Raw genomic sequence first — 9,038 nt, 5'->3', positions numbered from 1 at the left:
TCTGAGAAACATTCACCTGTTCTTTCTGCTTTTGCCATCTAAGCTTTAGGGACTTTGACCTTTGACCTTTTCTTGGCATTTTGCTGAAGTACAATCTGGAGCTTATATGTGGTTATACACAAATGTAAACAAAACTGAACCTTGAAACACAGAAAAACGTACAACTCCTCAAGTTACTGTTAAATCTGAGAAATGTACTATTATACTGTAAAATGTTTTTATGAATATATGAATAGATGTTAAAAAGCTGATTTGTACTCCAAATTCAAAATAAAGGAAATTCAAAGTTCTCTGGAAACAATTTGGTCCGTTTTATTGTAGCTCTTAGAAACTGTATAATTTTACTTATATTTTTTTTAACCAGACTGGTAAATAATTACAACTTCTATAAAATGATATGCAGAATAAATCTCAACAATCAACAGGCTATAATAAAAGTCTTAGCTCTTAGGGGAGTTTATGTAAATCTTTCAGATATCTAAAATTGAAATCAAATATATGGAGCTGTGGTGGTGTGGTGATAAGATGACAGGTGATGAGGATTCTTCAGCTGGATTTTCTGCAGCAGTCAGGAAACAGGAAGTCTGGGTCCTCAGGCACTTCTCGATGACAATACTAACTGAATACTTACACTGAGTGACAAAATGGGTTTGTCCTTAAATAATAGTACTATAAACTTGCAGTCAAATGTTATAGCCAATGAAACAGACTAACAGACTGGATCTAATTTATTATTTATCTGAATGTATGTATTACAAAATAACCAGATTATCTTATTACAAGTAAACTTATAAAGAGGTGATATTTTATACAATTGATCAAAGTAAGCCAAACTAGAAGTGTTAATTCCAAAGTGTAATGCAAAATTAAAATGACAAATGTAGGGCTGTGTAAGTAGTTTCTACTATAAGTTCCACTGTACTGTAATTCTACTACTGTATATTCAACTTGTAATTTCCAGCAAAATGACTGAATGTGAGAGAGCTTAATGACAGGAAAGAAAGAGCAGTGAGAGCAGAGATCTCTCAGAATTCTGTAACAGATAGATCAAGTTCTGGTAACTTGGATTTCTGAAAATTGGATTCTGAAAGGATTCTCAAAACTTGGATTCTCAAATTAGATAGAGCAGTAGAGATAGAGGGATACAAGATAGAATGGCTTTCAAATTAGATAGAGCAGTAGAGATAGAGGGATACAAGATGGAATGGCTTTCAAATTAGATAGAGCGGTAGAGATAGAGGGATACAAGATAGAATGGCTTTCAAATTAGATAGAGCAGTAGAGATAGAGGGATACAAGATAGAATGGCTTTCAAATTAGATAGAGTTGGGAGAGTGATAGGATAGACAGAATTGCTTATAATGATAGAGAGAGAGGATCTTCTGCAGCAGGTCACCTGTAAGACACAAAAGGCATGGAATTAGTCATATTTCCAACATGCTTGGATTTACCATATTCTTCAGACTATATGGCACACCTAAAACCCTGTCATTTTCTCAAAAACATACAATGTGCCTAGTGTATCGATTCTGGTTATGCTTACTGACCTAGAACGGGATTTCTGTGGTACACAGCGCTCAAAATTCTGTCAAATATTTTAGTAATACTTTGGTAAGCTACAAAGCTGCGCTGCTTGATGTATTGTCAGAGCATTATGGCTACCATAGTCAGGACCCTCGTAGAGTAATTTGTACGGTGCTTCAACATAACATTATGGTGTGTGTACAAGGACCTGGCACGTGCTAAGAGACATGCTTATGAAGCAGATTTCAACCTGATCAACCCATGAAGAGTTTGATGGATTTGTAGATGAGGAATGAACTGAAAAAGTGAGTGTATTGTTCTGTATTTTATGTGTTACAACTGAACAGTGTTGAGAGTTGTTGTGAATGACTTGAATAAAGTTTGACTTATCTGACTGTTTGTTTGGCTTAATCTGCCTTAAAAACAGAATTGTTTATTGACGTTATGCCTTATAATTTCAAAAATACAGTACATGTAGGGCTTTAAATACTAAAGACTTCTACAGTAAATTATTGGAGTGAACAGAATGACAATGTTTAACAAATGATGGTGGAACTGTTATAAGGACATTTTTACGTTCTATTAAAACAATAAACTAAGTCTATAAACTCAAACCAAGACGTGCTGCTACAGTAACTTACTGTAAATATTATATGGTCCAAATAAACCCGCACACTGAGGTTACAGCAGAGTTTCAGGCCTCCTGCTTTAAATACTTTATATCCATTAAACTCAAAATTATTTATTGACTGGCCAAAAAGAACACAAACCTTCTCACATTTGCCTAAAAACATCTTGATGATCAGCAAGAGCTGTGAAATGATTTCAAAACACTATTTTGGACCTTAATTAAGACAATTGAAATTCAAACAGCAGTCGCTTTCTAAAATATCGGATTTGTGCCGTTCACACTGTCATACCATGATACCATCACTGATACCAACATGACAAAAAAATCTGATTTGATGCGCTTTCGCCTGCAGTGTGAACTGCACTCAGGCCAGTCACTCAGGAAAAATACTTCTAGCGTTTTGACTTCATGCTAATTCATAAGTGGAATGAGAGAGACAATAAAAATCGATAGCTGTGGTGCTCTTAAGTGTTTAAGGTACCACCTATACTCACACTTAAATCCACAAACATAAGGAGAAATCAAACAACTGCATAAAGATGTCTCTGACATTTAACTATGTTTGGACTTGATAAGCCATCAAAAATTAAAATCAGACATTAATGGGCTATTAAACTTCATTGACATTTTCTGGGGCAGTCAGTGGTCCTGTGTGGGGGCTTTGCTGCTACAGATTCTAAATCCTGACTATTTGTCTTTGCCCATGAGTGAATGGCAAGATAACACAAATAGCCAAACTACTGTAAGTAAATTACTAAACATTACCATTACTGTCTACTTACCAGCAAAGGCAAAGCCAAAGAGCTGTTCACTCTGTGTAACAAAAGACAAAGAACAAAAATACAGGCTCAGACAACTCCAATCAGCATTAGACAGCAACAACTCTCCTCTGTTTTCTTTTTCCGCACCCTAATAAAGATGATCATCTTCATAAAAGGTAATATGTAGTTTTATCCATTTGCAATAAGCCACACAAGTTTCTGAGTCATGTAATGCTCCAAAATTTAGGTTCAGTTACATAAGAGAGTAGAGATCGTAACCAATGATTTGCTTCACCTACTACTACACACTTTATCAAATGGTGATGTCACAATTTAAAAGTAGGCAACAATCACAAATGATAGCTTGTATGGAATGTTTGTAGGCTTTGACATTTGAGGTGGCCTGCATTCAAATTCTATTAACACAATTAAAAAAAAAAAAACACACTATAAACTTACACCAAGACGTGCTGCTACAGTAACTTACTGTAAATATTATATGGTCCAACAAAACCAACACACTGAGGTTAGAGCAGACAGTTTCAAGCCACTCTGTATGTATTTTGGCAAAATGAGAAATTTGGAGACAGCTAGTTTCTACACAGCAGTTTCTACATATTTCAGTCACATTTGGGGCATGTTTGATACACAGCAATAAGCACTACACTAAATCTATGATAAACTTATCATAGCTGATATTAAGGCCTAATTAGCAAAATTTAGTATGATGGTAATTTCTTTGTAGATCATTTCATGATAAAAAGAACAGAAGTGAGTGCTGTATCTGAGCTGTTGCATGTAAGATCTTTGCTGGACATTCCCACATTTCTTAAACAAACAAACATGACTTTCAGACAGTTCATCTTTTGTAAATTAAGCCAGGATTATTTTCAAAAAAACAGCCTTGATAAAAATATCAGGCCACTATAAAATGTCTTATGTTTATGTTTTCATCCCACCTATACTTTGCAAGTCATTATGACAAATTACAAAAAGCAGTTTCTAGGCAGTGATTTAAGGGAAGAAGCTTTTGAAATCCACAATGCCCTACCACCAGTGGTCTCAAACTCTGGTCCTTAAGGCCTGGTGTCCAGAAACTTTTCTATGTGTCCCTGTTGCAACACACCTGAATAACATTAGTAGGTCATTAGCAAAACTCTACAGAACCTGACTGCATGCTGAGGTGGTAATTCAGCCATTTGATTCATGTTATAGCAGCTCATGAGTGAATGAACATGATGCAATGAAAGTACTTTTAGAAGTACATTTTTCCAAACACTTAAATTACTTAAATTTGAGTAGTCTTAGGGGATGCCACTTCAGCACACAGTCAAATTCTATACTCTCACTAATGACCTACAAATGTTATTCAGGTGTTTTGTAACAGGGACACGTGGAAAAGCTTCAGGACACCGGCCCTTGAAGAGTGGAGTTTGAGACCCCTGCCCTATGTGAATATTTAATCGTCCCTAAACTGCCAGTCGTGAGCTGCTCTAATGTGAAACAAACACATATAGTTCTGTAAAAGTTTACAAATAGATTTCTAAGGATTTGGAGACCCCAGAAAACAAAAACCCTCCCAGATATTGTAGCTGAACAGGCAAAAACAAGTTGCCTAATAATATCTCGATGATAACCAACAGCTGTGCTGACGAACTGCACTAAACTGAATCATCTATAGTGAGAGAAAAATACCAGCATTAAAGTCAAACATGGTGCTGTTACTGTGATGTCCCAGAGTTCCTTTACTACTTCAGGACCATCAACTCATCAGGTCCTGGGCTTAAGTTTAATCACACTTAGGATCTGAAGCACACAAGCAAGTCCAATTGAATGAATGAAACAAAACACTTGGTATAAACTAATCAGTCTGGACTTTAATGAAATTAAGATACGTGGTATGACTTGAAAACCCTATATTGGGCCTTAATTACGACTTTTTTCTTTTCTTGCCTGCCCTGTTTGGATCTAATTAAGACAATTCTGAAATTGTAGTGGACCAAAATCAACCAGTGATGTAAACCAGTCATTACCAGTTACTGTAAATGCTTGATGGTAATTGTTGCTATCAGGGCATCCACAGCTGGGTATTAGAGACCAACATGTTTTTACATTAGACCAGGTTGTTCTGGTTCAAAAATGAAATCATCACTTTAAAACTGCTTTTTGTATTTATCCAGGTCATCCTTGTTAGATGATTTGAAACGTGAAAAAAGCATAAACAAAATAAATCTGCAAAGAAGAAAGACCTTTCTCAGCACTGTACTGCAGACAAAACCTATACTTACCAGACTTGCGACGATCAGATCAGTATCCTAGAGAAAGGAAACAACACATCAGATCACTGTTTAATGACTTGCACTGTTGAACCTCTTCGCACACAATCCAATTTACTGTGACATGAAATAACTAGTAAAATCCTCAATTTCTTCAAGCCTTTATGAACTCACTGTAGTCTGAAGAGGACAAACTTCAGTTACAGAGTCTCACATGGTGATAACATGTGTAATAAAGGCATGCATACTACAGAAGTGCAAAGAAGAGGCACCAATATTTGTTGGTACAGATTATGGCTTTTTAGCTCCATCATTTTCTATCACAAGTCAGTGCTTAATAAAGTGTGGAAAAACCACAACTGTTAGAATCAACGGAAAACCTCATCAGGTTTTAGTTCTGATCTGAATATGTAAATCCTAAAATACATGTAAATTTTGACATGTCATAGTAACAACAGTGGCACACCATTTTTGCAATTACAAAAATTATAATAAAGAGTCCTTCCATTGTACCTGTTGGCAGGAATCTTTTTGTATTTTGCAATATTTCCCTTTTGTATAAAATTTTCAAACACATTGTATCGAGCAAATTATTAAGAAACTAATTTAAACTTAGTGTACATAAATTACACACAGGCTTTAACATACACAACATTGCCTACTCACAACTCTGGTTCTCTTAGTCTTTTATTATTGCTTAAATGTTTAAATGCTTTTTTGTATTTATTCATATCATCCCTGTTAGATGATTTGAAACATGTGACAAAAAAGCATGAACAAAATAAATCTGCAAGGAAGAAAGACTTTTCCCAGCACTGTACCTCAGACAAAATGAACTCACTTTAGTCTAAAGAGGGCAAAATTTAATTGCAGAGTCTCAAATGGCCTTAACATGTGTAATAAAAACAATAATTACTACAGAAACGCTTTGATAAGCCTTTAAAATTAAAATTAGACATAAATGGCCTATTAAACTTCAGGGACATTTTTAGGGACACTCACAGGTCTAGTGGGGAGGCTTACTGCTTATAAAACCTAAATGTGTTTTTGCCCATGAGCAAATGGCAAGATATCACAAAAAGCTAAACATGTTACACAATCCCAGTTTCATATTGCTTCAGTTACAATCACTGTTTACTTACCAGCAAAGGCAAAACCAAGCTTCTATTTCACTCTGTGTAACAAAAGACAAAGAGCAAAAATACAGGATCAGAAAACTCAAATTAGCATCAATACTGCATCACTCTCTGTTGTCAAAAAGATTCACTAAACTTCTTTGTTTACTACAGCTGGAATACAAACAACAACTCTCCTCTGTTTTCTTTGGTCTACCTCTCAGTTAAGATTGCAAAACACTCATACATGAAAAACTGCACGATATATTTTTAAGGCTTTAATATTTGAGGTGGTCTGCATTCAAATTCTACTTCCTAAAATATTATTAACTGCACATAGTATCATAGTAAATATACTGTATTTTTAAAATAAATATCTATGTACCATACTAATAATAATATACTGCCATATTTTATTTATGTGAAGGTGGGCTGTTGTTTGTTTCATTAATTTTCCACAAAGTGAGAATTTAAACTGTGCAGCAGATTTAGGTTGGCACAAACAAGCCTTTGTTAAACAGTTCTTAAAAATTAAAGTCTACATATTAGGAGTTCTTATTATTCTTGGGCTATGTCCACACGTACACAGGTACTTTTGAAAATGGAGATTTTTCTATGCGTTTGCGGTCACTGAAAACGGAGATTTCTAAAAACGCTTGCCAGGATATCTTTTGAAAACTCCATTTTTGCATTTATGTGTGGACATGGAAACGGAGAAAACGCAGCGCCTTTTTTGACGTCACACTGTGCGCCACGTTATTGTTTCGGTGAAATGCATTTCTACAATACTGTTACTGTTAATTGTTCTCTCTGCAGTGTTTAAATGCTTACACACACAGTTACTGTCCCTCCACACATATGACTCGGTTCTGCTTCTATGCCCCATCTTTGTTTGCCATTTCCCACCGAGGTTTCTAGACTTCTGATTGGCCAACATTTCTACACGGTTAAGAATATAGCGCCACCTGCTGCTTTGGCATGTTCCTAGCAGTGTTCTCCTTCATTTCTGCATTTATGTGTGGACGGGATCGTTTTTTAAAACGGAAACGGAAAATCTCCGTTTTCAAAAATACCGGTGTATGTGGGGACATAGCCTATGATTAATCCTCAGTTCCCCCCCCCCCCTCCTTTGTCTTAATTAACCCACAAGACCTGCACACACGCGACTCTTTTTCTCCCGTGTTCGGTCAGAGGCGGTAAAATGGCTCCTTTGATCTTGCCGACAGCTGACACTGAATCTAAGATGGCGGTTGGTTAAAAACTTTACAGCATAAAGAATGAGGCTGTTTTAACCAACTGATTTGTGAAGAGAACTAACTGCACCTTATGTAACAGACTGACAAACACACCAAATGTAATTAATAAAACAACACGATAACCGTGGTTCACAGTCAAATTTTCATTTCACACTGGGCTCAAAGGAGCGCTAGGCATTAGCATCGGGTTGTTAGCTCATCACACTCCTTTTACATACAAAAATGACAAAGTTTCACTAGGAAAAATCAACCACTGTGTTACTCTAATATGAGTTATACCTCGGTTGGCTTTATAAATCACTAAAAGAACTCGTTAAATTGCACAAACAGAGTATAAACATTTAGGAGAAAAGAAGAGAAGCAGAGCAGCGGCACTCACCCAGAGCGGACTCAACGAAGTGTGCGGAAAAGCGGATGTCCGGCAGTCAGGTAAAAGATGAGGCGTTCACAGTAGTAGGAAATTCCAGTATTACACACAATGGGCATTGTAAACATCAAAAATGTAGGTGATTTTAAATATTCTATACAATATTTATTTGCTAAAGAAAATACTCGCAGAACTTTAATTCTATAAGTTGAATAAATATTATTAGAAGGCTCTACTCCTGAACACCAACACCAAAGAGCTGAGTTCACCAGACCTGAAAAAAAAAACCCAACCAGTCCAGGACAGTCAGTCTGCAAAGATGTTTTAAAGACAAAAAAAAAGTATATACATATATATATATATACATATATACATATATATATATATATATATATATATATATATATATATATATATATATATATATATTAGGGCTGAACGATTATGGAAAATAATCTAATTGCGATTTTTTGCCCCAATATTGCGATTGCGATGCGATATGCGATTATTTTTTAAGGTCTTTGTCTTCTGTATTATTAAACAAAGACAAGCAATACATCATATAGTATGGCCAATACTATATTACATTAATTTTAAACTGTTCTTTCCTGGAAGACAGACCTCTGTTATGATGACATGAGGTGATGCATGAATTGATGACTGACATTTTTATTTAACTTCTTCAATCACAACAGTATATTTGAACATACACAATAGTTTATTTTTAGCTTACAAACATCTGAGCATAAAGTGCTGACAAGGAACCCTGGTGTAAACATTAAAATGAAAGTCAGTACAATGTGCAGATTGCAGAAATATACATAAAAAAAATCAGTGGCTTTACCACACTCAGTTTTTCGACATCTGTGAACTACTAGACAGTCATTCAATTAAAAAATAATATTAAATAAATAAAACTAATAAATAAAAAATACACACATCTTACTGATCTCTGCAGTCAGTAACATTACACATAAAGTGCAAACATAATAGCAATTATATAAACACACACACAAACACGCCTTTAAAATTTAAAGGCGTGAAATTGGACGGTCTAGCCTTCTGATTAGCGTCACCGCTGTCTCGGTGGAGTTTAATAAACTCGGCC

General features: G+C 35.4%; 1 protein-coding gene and 1 long non-coding RNA gene across 4 annotated transcripts in view; one reads left to right on the top strand and one right to left on the bottom strand.

The window, feature by feature from the left end:
• Positions 1 to 9,038, top strand: part of sash1a (SAM and SH3 domain containing 1a) — a 201,308-nt gene that overhangs the window by 51,742 nt on the left and 140,528 nt on the right. The window lies entirely within an intron of this gene.
• LOC146691881 (uncharacterized) lies at positions 298 to 8,177 on the bottom strand. The gene is made up of 5 exons (XR_014915114.1): positions 7,943 to 8,177; positions 6,335 to 6,366; positions 5,205 to 5,231; positions 2,938 to 2,968; positions 298 to 1,396 (listed from the first exon to the last, which is right to left on the bottom strand). It is a non-coding gene; the product is annotated as an uncharacterized LOC146691881 (long non-coding RNA).

The sequence above is a fragment of the Copadichromis virginalis genome, linkage group LG15, assembly GCF_057382275.1.
Source record: "Copadichromis virginalis isolate Kocher_CV1m ecotype Utaka linkage group LG15, C_Virginalis_male_GT1.1, whole genome shotgun sequence".
Taxonomy (NCBI): domain Eukaryota; kingdom Metazoa; phylum Chordata; class Actinopteri; order Cichliformes; family Cichlidae; genus Copadichromis; species Copadichromis virginalis.
The sequence above is the reverse complement of the archived record's forward strand: the minus strand, read 5'-3'. Positions and strand labels throughout refer to the sequence as shown.